This window comes from Mandrillus leucophaeus, unplaced genomic scaffold, assembly GCF_000951045.1.
Source record: "Mandrillus leucophaeus isolate KB7577 unplaced genomic scaffold, Mleu.le_1.0 Scaffold331, whole genome shotgun sequence".
Taxonomy (NCBI): domain Eukaryota; kingdom Metazoa; phylum Chordata; class Mammalia; order Primates; family Cercopithecidae; genus Mandrillus; species Mandrillus leucophaeus.
The window spans coordinates 682,105-692,243 of record NW_012103488.1 but is presented as its reverse complement, the minus strand read 5'-3'; the positions used below and the strand labels follow the sequence as shown (position 1 = coordinate 692,243).

General features: G+C 41.8%; 1 protein-coding gene across 3 annotated transcripts in view; it reads left to right on the top strand.

The window, feature by feature from the left end:
• The window catches only part of PLCE1 (phospholipase C, epsilon 1), a 348,582-nt gene that overhangs the window by 125,016 nt on the left and 213,427 nt on the right, over window positions 1-10,139 (top strand). The window lies entirely within an intron of this gene.

Genomic DNA, 10,139 nt, shown 5'->3' with positions numbered 1-10,139 from the left:
CAAATTTATTGCATTCCCCAAAATCTAAATACCTGAGATAAAGAGAAAATGGGACCCACTTGAGGTTAGGAGTTTGAGACTAGCCTGGCCAACATGGTAAAACCCCATCTTTACTAAAAATACAAAAACTAGCCAGCCATGGTGGCATGCACCTATTGTTCCAGCTACTTGGGAGGCTGAGGCAGGAGAATTGCTTGAACCTGGGAGGCAGAGGTTACAGTGAGCCAAGATTGTGCCACTGTACTCCAGCCTGGGTGACAGAGCAAGACTCTGTCTCAAAGGAGAAAATATGGCCAAAAAATTAAGTTAAATAAAGCTAAACTGCCTCAATAAACAGAAAATGGCATAGGCTTGTAAGAAAGGTATTCTACATAAAATATTTTGCCTCTGCAACCAGCAAATTAAAGACGTAGCAGTTTTGTCTCTCTGTGCCAAAAATCACAAGAACTTTTATTCTTGTTCTCATGATCCACTGCAATGTTCTCTATTCAGAAAGCTCTGGGATGGTTTTTTATTTTTTTTATTTTTTTTATTTTTTTCTGGCTCTTTTGATGTTCCTCAGACAAAGACTCTTGAGGTTGCAGATTTGATGTATGTTTTTACCAGTGCAGAGATGGGGTTCAGGGGGACATTCCACATGGGCTTTGATGTTAGAATCCTTTGGCAAATCCTGTTTGCCTTTCAAAATGATATCAGAAGGATAGACCTTTTCCTTTTTCTCTTTTTTTTTTTTTGTTTTTTGAGATGGAGTCTCACTCTGTTGCCCAGGCTGGAGTGCAGTGGTGCAATCTCGGCTCACTGCAAGCTCCGCTTCCTGAGTTCACGGCGTTCTCCTGCCTCAGCCTTCTGAGTAGCTGGGACTACAGGCACGCGGCCGAATTTCTTGTATTTTCAGTAGAGACGGGGTTTCACCAAGTTGGCCAGGATGGTCTCGATCTCCTGACCTCGTGATCCACCTGCCTCAGCCTCCCAAAGTGCTGGGATTACAGGCATGAGCCACCACGTCCGGCCAAGGATAGACCTTTTCTAAGGGTTGTCAAGGAAATAACCTCATGCGCAGAAAAAGTTTTATGCACAAATATGTGTATCATAACAGCTTTACAATAGTGAAAACCTGGAAACAAATTAACAGTAATAAGAGAATGGTTATTTACACTGTTGTTAAATCATGAGGAGGAATCTCACATAGAATTAAAAGTGAGGTCTAAATAACTTTGCAGTAATACAGAGAAAAGCTTGGTTAATACATTATGTAGAAAAAGATTATAAATTGTGTGTTATATGACATCACAACTATGGAAAACTACACAGTGGTAGTGGTATCACAGGTGATCTTTTGCTTTTCTTTATTTTCCAGTTTTTCTGTAATGAGCATGAATTTTGAAAATTGGAATGGGAAAAGGGTGTTTTACTGAAAACAGAAGCATCATCCTTCTCTGTTGGTAATTTTCAGCTTGATTTGGTTTGTAGTGCTGCAGAAAGTGCTTTTGATTTCTCTGGAACAGTGTTTCTCAACCTCAGCTAGTTGTGGGAGCAGCCCTGTGCACTGGACAATGTTTAGCAGCATCATTGACCTCAACGCACAAGATGCCTGTAGCATGCATGCCCTCAGTTGTGACAGCCAAAAATATCTCCACACATTGCCAAATGTCCCCGGTGTGGGTGGTCGTGATAAAATAATGTCTGGTTGAGAAGTGCTGTAGAATCATGCACTGATACATCCCAAATACCCACTCTCTGGGAGACCCAGCAAGAGGTGGTAGTGGGTATTCAGTTGTACACAGTAATGGAGTATGTAGAAATCTAGAAATTCATCCACTCATTCATGAGACATTTGTTTTCCAGAAAGGTGTCTGGCATGACAAAATTGCGGCAATAGGAAGCAGGGTTCCTTCCAGCTGCAGGGTGGGATTCAGTGGGAGGAATTCAGCCCCTTGCAGGCAGAGGTAGAGTGAAGAAAGGGCCTGGCAAGAAACAAGGCTCATTAGCACTGAGACACCAGCAGTTTTGGTCACAAAAGGAGGTGGAAGCCAAATTCCCAGCCTGAGATGGGAATGAAAGCAGAAATGCAGTTGACTAGACATTGTGGAGCCTGCATCAGAGAACTAAAGCTCCTTAAATTCCTCCTGACAGGGAACAGGATTGTCCTCAGAGCCTAGGGCAGCCCTCAGCTTGCTGGTAGAAGGAATGGGGTCTTGGATAAGGAATTGGAAGAGTGGGTGGCTAGAGAGCCCCTGCAAAGCACTGCCCACTCAGTAGTGATACTGTGAAGGGCCGTGGGTCTAGACTGAGACATTTATACTTGGTTCTGGAAGAGAGGAAAGAAACCAAACCAGTTTTCCTATAGGAAAGATCTCTAGAAGTAGATCAAAGAATGTACACTTTTTGAATTTTGATGGATAGTACTCAGTTGCCTTTCTAAATGCCAGTATAATGATCAATGGATTGGGTATAATTTTGGCATTTTATAGTGCTTGAATAATAAGTTTATTATTTTAAATGTTTGCAGTGCTGCGGAAGGTTTATAAAGGTTTATGGCTGTTGCAGTTTTGCTTTCATGACCTGTTGTTGATCGTATCTTTGATTTATGTGAGGCCTAGACAGGAACAGAATCCCTAATCATGAAATTTTTCCTATGGGAAAATATATCTTGCTTTATGACAATCTACTTTATGACGTGCTTTCCAGAAATAATGTGTGGCAAAATGTAGAGGTCATCTATAAAGTTTGTGTTTGTTTTATCTGTTGTGAATTTCCATGATTTTTGTCCCCCTTTGATGGCTAATTTATTTTCCATCCTCTATTAGAGATATATATTTAATAAAATTTAAAATGTTCTTTTTTTAAAATGCATGAAGCACAAGGAAGGTGAATGGGTGATTAATAAGATAGTGATTCAGATTGAATATTAAATGTATCTCATTTCATGAAATAAATGCATTCAGTTAGGTTGAATGATATGAAATTTTCATTTTTCTAGGTCAAAAACAGTCAAGTATCAGCAATTTTATATGGCTCAGTGTAACAGTAATGTTGGCTATAAAGAAAATTTTTTTGAAATGAATATTCTGTTTTTTATTGCTTTCTTAAAAATTCTGAGGTTCATTTCCCTGAAGACAGAGTTGAAAACTTTGGCTGTGTATCATTCTGGGCATGGCTGGAATTCAACAAATTATTCTTGCTTTGAACGATTGTTTCCATTGGAACAAGAGTTCCCAACGAACCCTGGCTGCTCATAGAATCACTGGGGAAACTTTAAAAGATATAATCCATGGCTCCAAACAGATAAATCAGTACATTGGATATGGTATGCAGTGGGGCAGGGCTCAGGCCTCAGTATTTTTTTGTTCCCCAGGTGACTCTAAGGTGCAGCCAGTTTGAGAACCACTGCACTAGCATTTCATTTTAAGGAGTCTCAATGGAGCTTTTGTATACCTTAGAAAAACACAATGCCTTTGTTCCTCACCTACTTCTCTATCTTGCTTTGGACCAATAAGGTCCTAAAGATGAAACGTGAAAAAAATATATTTAACTTGATCAACCCCGTGCTTTGGTTTTCATTCAACAGAACATTTATTGGCTAGCTACTATGTGCCTGGTCCTAGGGCTGGGGATTTTGATGAAACAGATGAATGCTGAGTTAAAGAAGAATTTTGCCTCTTCAAAAAGCCAGAAGTTTATATGAAATGTCCCAAACAGGCAAATCTATAGCGATAGAAGGTAGATTCATGGTGGTTGCCTAGGGCTAGTGAGGATGGGAAAATAGGGAGTGACTTTAAATGGGTATGAGACTTACCTTGGAGGTGAAAAAAGGGCCTAAAATTGATTGTGGTGTAACTATATTAAAAACTATTGACTTGTATACTTTAAATGAGTGAATTGTATGGAATGTGAATTATATCTCAATAAAGCTGCTGTTTAAAAGAAAAAAAAAGCCAAGGGTTCCTTTCGGCACGAGGACTTCACACTGAATAAGTAAATTAGGAACAGCAGAGAGGAAACTCAGTACTGTACACCCATTCCTTTCAAAACTAATAGACAATAAAATGGGGACAATAACTGAGGGCAAAATAAAGTAAATCCTGGTTGGAGATGTTTAATTATCACCTGTATTCCAAATAGCACCTGAGTGTTCAGAGGGTGGATGGGCTGGGAGCCGTCGGTGAGAGAAAGACAAGAACTTTCATAGAACTTACTGTGTGCCAGGCACTATGCTAAGTGCTTTGCATGTATTCATTCATTCAGTTATCACACAGCTATCCCCGTTTTACTATTTTGAAATGGAAGCACAGAGAAGTAACTGCCCTAAGGTCATATAGTAGTTAAGCAGTGACATTAAGACTGCCTTAAAGAGTGGAAGTATTCTAACAGCAATGCAACAGTGTGGGAATGGGAGTGGCAGTGGGCAGGCAAGCTTGGGCTTGTTGAGGGGATGGATAGTTGTCACAATGTGTTCAACTAGGGTAATAATGGAGGAGGGGGTAGAAGGGTGGACAGTGAGGGGTTACTGAGGAACTCCCTTGACCATGCTAAGGAAACAAAATGCAGCAGATGGGCATCGTTGAAGATAATTGAATCAAAGCAAGGCTTAAGAAGTCCAAGTTCAGTTTTCTAAATGCACAGATATATGCATGTCTGAATGAGTGTCTCTGGGTCTGTTCCCTGGGTCTCACTACGACCTGAGCTCTGGGGAGAAGTTAGTAAAAGAGAAGTCACAGTGACCTAGGGAAATTGAAAAGCCTCCATAGGACTTGCCTTAGAACCTTACATTCTTTGAATGGTTGCGAAGTCGCAGCCCAAGGCGACTAGCCCAAAATGCTCAGAACATTTGGCATCAAACCTAGACTAGAAGGTAAACCTCTAGAGGGGAAGGAAAAGTCTATTGTCCCCTAATCTCCTCACTTCCCCCAAAATGGAGCAAATTGGGCTCCCCAGCTTTTCTTTTCCTTCTCAGTGAGACAGATGAGCACAGACAATAACTGTGCAGGGGCAGAGGAGGAGGGAGGGACATTGGAGACTGTGTCCACCCAGGCTTTCAGGCTAACAGTCTGATCTCTAAGCCAAATGCTGCACTTCAGAGCCAGCAACTTTTCGTCCCCACGAATACATTCTCCTTGACCTTTCCACGTTTGCTTTGTCCTCTCAGGGCTCAGTTCATTCATGAAGATTTTTCCAAGATCTGTCCCTGTTCTAACTTCCTTTTATGCTTGGATTTTTATACCAAGCCTCATAGCACCTCCCATGTAGGTAGCGTTTCCTACTATTATAATCTCCACATTACCCCCAAATAATCAAGAGTTCACAGTATAGCTGTTCTTTTCTTATTGCGTTGTGCCCTAGACCTCACAATAGGTTAATCCTCTTATGCCCTATGTTTTTTTGTTGTTGTTGTTCTTGCACGATTCTAGGTGCCAGTAGCCATTCATGTCCCAAAGAAGTCAGCCTGTTCCCAGTGCCTCTGGCTTCCTCTTGACTCCTGGAGTCCCAGCTGCCTGAATCTCTCTCTTCTCACTTATTATTTCCTGCCTCGTGTTAAGTTTCCCTCTTACCTGCCTGCCTTCCAGCCATCCTTGGTCATGTGAGAGACACTCAATGAAACAGGAATGAGTCACAGATTAATCAGCAAGCACTTTATAGGGCCATGATGCAGGGCGATAACTGGTCTGATGACAGACACTGGGGAGAACAGCGGGCATCTCCGGGACATACTCATCTTTGGGACTTGCTCATCTCCGACCTGCTGCCCTTGATCCTTCCTCCTGCTCCTTCCTCTCTCCATCCTTTGTGTCAAAATTCTATCTTTCTGTCTTTCTGTGATTCTGTCCTCATCGCCTTCCTCTCCTGCCACAGATACCCCTGAGTTCCTTAACTACTCACAATTTAGATCTCGTTTATCCTTTTATTTGCTCTATCTATAGAACTTGGCTTTTCTTGTTTTCTGTGTCTTGTGTCTGAATATAATAATGATGTTTAACATTCTGTGCATGGCCTCTGACTGATTTTGGAAATGGGGAAAAGATCCATGGCATTGGTAGGAAACGGTTGCCAAGTCTGCCTTAAGAATTTAGGAATGGCAGGGTGTGGTGGCTCACGCCTGTAATCCCAGCACTTTGGGAGGCTGAGGCACGTGGATCACCTGAGGTTAGGAGTTCAAGACCAGCCTGGCCAACATGGTGAAACCCCATATCTACTAAAAATACAAAAATTAGCTGGGAGTGGTGGTAGGTGCCTGTAGTCCCAGCTACTCAGGAGGCTGAGGCAGGAGAATTGCTTAAACCTGGGAGGCAGAGGTTGCCGTGAGCCAAGATCGCACCACTGCACTCCAGCCTGGGCTACAGAGTGAGACTCTGTCTCAAAAAAAAAAAAAAAAATTAAGAAAATTTGCAGGGTAAAACATAAAAGAGCTGATGATGAAACCTGTTGGGTGAACTGACGAAACCCCAAATTTACCCAGCCAGTAATGGCCATGCCCTTCACCTTCCAAAAGAAGTGCATTTGCTTCTCCCTGGCCTCATGTTGAAGAATTGAAAAGGAGCAATTTGGAGAGAGGGCAATAAAAGAAAAGACAAAGAGCTTCTGCTATTATTCCTACATCTCTGACTTCCCACAGCCTGTTTTTCAGCTGTTCCCTGTCCACTCCCAGGACCTCTGCCTCCTGTCTTATAGTGTATCATGATCTCCACTGAATAATAGATAAGCAAGGTTGAGTCGTCTGATATGTTCATCCCTGGATGTGGACTTTCTCCTCCAGTCATGAGCACAACAAATAGAGCTCCCTTCCTCTCTCTTTCACTCTCATGAAGTGAATGGCTAAGCAAGGTTGGGACTCTTGTGATGAGACCAGAAGATCTTGAGAAGAGTGTGAGGAACGAGCTTCCCAGTGAATAAAAGGTGACACGACTTTTGGGCCATGAGTGACAGAACCCTCCAGCTGAATCCTCATTTGCTGCTGAAAAGGTACCTTATTCAAAGTAGCTACAGAAGTGATTTAAACAGAGATGTGGCCCCAGCAAAAGCCCTTTTCTTCCAGCTCAGCATCACATTCACTGTCTTCTTTGGCTCCTACAAGCTCTGCTGGGAGTGAGACTCAATGACCTTTCCCTTCCCTGTAACCTACCCAGCCCACAGATTCTTGCCAAACACTTGTTGCACTGATTTCATTTGTCCCCTGTCTTTGACATTACTGGCAATGTCCAGTATATGCAGATGCCAAAGACCAGCTAAAATCAGTTCAAGGAATATTTCAGGAGTTCCACCTGTATACAATACAATATACAATGAATCACTAGATCATGGTGGGTACAAAAGAGAGAAAATCCTTGGAACACCCATAAGCAGTTGATCCCAGTGGGTTGGTTATAGCTGTAGTTAATATATACATTGCTGTTGACACTGCCTTTAATTATGTGTAGTCACATCTGCATTGTGTCCTTTATGAGGTCTTAGAAAATAATGAATGCACCCAATTGTTTAGGGCTCCCACATAGTGAAGGACAACATTATTTCAAATTATTGCAAGAAGTCCAGGGTATCTGGAGACAGGGAAAGCTCTTAAGTCTACTTTTTGTACAATAGAGCTTCATACCATTATTCTATATATAATCTTTTCACCAAAACACTGTCGCCTGATTGTTTCAACAAAAGACCTCTTTGTTTTGATAGCCAAGAAAAACCTTAAGCTCAGTAGAGACATGAGAACAAGCTTTTCAAATTACAAAATGTAAGTGCTAAAACCATATTTTTAGAATGTAAATTGGAAGATTTTTTTAAAAAGTTTTGTTAACTTTAAAAGAAGTTACAGTTTTTTTAAACTTAAGTTTTTAACCTAAGTTTTTTTAAGTTTTAAAATTTTGATTAATTTAGCATTTTTTTCTTTTTTCTTTTTTAATGATTTCCATGGAGTTCTTTGACATGCAGCTCAGGGTGACCATATCTTTCTTATCTGACTATAGGGTAGGCCCAGGTAAGCTGGAAGGTGATAACTTTCCCATACTCCTGAGCCCCCTGAAAGTCAAATATATTGTGTTAGATGCTCAACGTCTCAGGATAATCCTAGCCCTGAACGTAGGCTGATACAGTTTGGCTCTGTGTCCCCACCCAAATCTTATCCTGTAGCTCCCATAATTCCCATGTGTTGTGGGAGGGACCCAGTGAGAGATGACTGAATCATGGGGGCAGGTCTTTCTTCTGCTGTTCTCATGAGAGTGAATGGGTCTCATAAGATTTGATGGTTTTAAAAATGGGAGTTTCTCTGCACAAGCTCTCTCTTTGCCTGCTGCCATCCATATATGATGTGACTTGCTCCTTCTTGCCTTCCGCCATGATTGTGAGGCCTCCCCAGTCATGTGGAACTGTAAGTCCAATAAACCTCTTTCTTTCGCAAATTGCTCAGTGTTGGGTATGTCTTTATTAGCACCCTGAAAACGCACTAATACATATGCTCTGCTACAGACACATAGCTGAGAGTCTCTATAACAGGACAGAGGTAGTCTATCTGGGGATAGATTGAAAGTCCCTGAGTCATCCTCATGAACTTGAGTGCAATTTTAATGCCATGACCTGTCCATTTTTTTGTAACCTCTTTGAAGGCTTACCTTTCCAGTGCTATCTTACAAAAGTGGAGAGAAAGGTGACATTTCCTATAAGATGTTCCATCTCTTTTCAGATCTATACCTCCAACTAGACAGCATAAGTCCTAAGTCCTCACCTACCCTGTGGGATGCTTCTGAAAGTTGTTACTTACCTTGTGAGTACAAATGAAGTAGATGTTCTCTCTCCTATTCCAGGCTGGTAGGTAATGTGTACTTTGTCCTTTCTCATTGGTTTTTGTTAATAAAAGGAAACTACCAAGCTATAAGAAATCTTAGAAGTCATCATCTTGGTTCCATTGGTGTCTTAAGAGAAGAGGCTGTGTCTTGTTTGAGGTTATAGCTTCAATACTTAGCACAATACCTCTGGAAGGCAATGGACGTCCTCAGGCATAGGAGATACAACCCTCCAGCTTGTATGCATGTCCATACAGCTTGCATAGGTAGTTTGCTTAGGAAATGTTTGTGAACAGAAATGGTTCTGGCCTAGAATTGCATCTACTTATAAGGACTCAAAAGGTTCCTGTTTATCTCCCCAAACTCACTGCTCAATCTCTTAGCTTCACCTATATGGAAACTGTTTTGCACACACTGTTCCCTTTGCTTAGAACATTTCCCCCTCTCTTACCCTTCCTCAACCTTGCCCTAGCTGACTCTTACTGTCTTTAGGTTGTGTCTTACATGTTACCTCCTAGAAGAACTTTCCATGGCCTCCTAAGACCCTCCTCTGTGTATCTGAAACACTGTATGCCCACACCACTGTAGAATTTTATGCTGTAATAACATTGCCCATTATCTTGCTTACCTTTCCTGATGCTCAGTAACTTTCTTAAAGATGACAAGCTGTTTTATTCATTATTTTATCTCTGGCTACTGGCAACCTATTTTGCACAAAATAGACATTCGGTAAATATTTGTTGACTGAATGAATGAATGAACAAAGTCCAAACAAGGAATATATTCTTAGGCATAGATGGCTTATCTTTCAGAAATTAAAGTGCAGCTACTTTGTGTCTGCATTGAATGCCAGTCCAAGCTTCTCAGAGGATTCCTCTGGATAGGCACCCCAGTGTGGGGCCTAGCTGTTGCTTAGGGCCTCCCAGGGCTGGCCTTTCCCTGGGTGTAGGGCCCAGGATTTTCCCCACTAGGCTGGGCTTTCCTACTATTATCTACTCTTACTCAACTCCTCCATCCTGTCTGGGAGACTCAACAATTCTTCTTTCAGGCTTCATGTCCTCCTGACCTGCCTAAACTTGATGACAACTCTAGCTCCTGGGAATCTGGTGATCTGTATTCACCCACCACTACCTATTTCATTTGCTCTGCCTCAGGTGTGTTCACTAACAGGTTGTTGAGTATGGCTCTACCCTTGGATGAAACTTGAAGGTCTGTACTGCTTGTCTTAAACAGCTTTCAGTCTTATTGGTAGGCGTGAGGCTCTGCAGCTGCTCAATTAATCAGGACCAGAAGCCAACTTATGTTGGGTCCTGTCTCTGAGAGTAAGTCCACATTGGCTCAACTACTGAGTTCGTGATCCTTGGGGGATTTGGA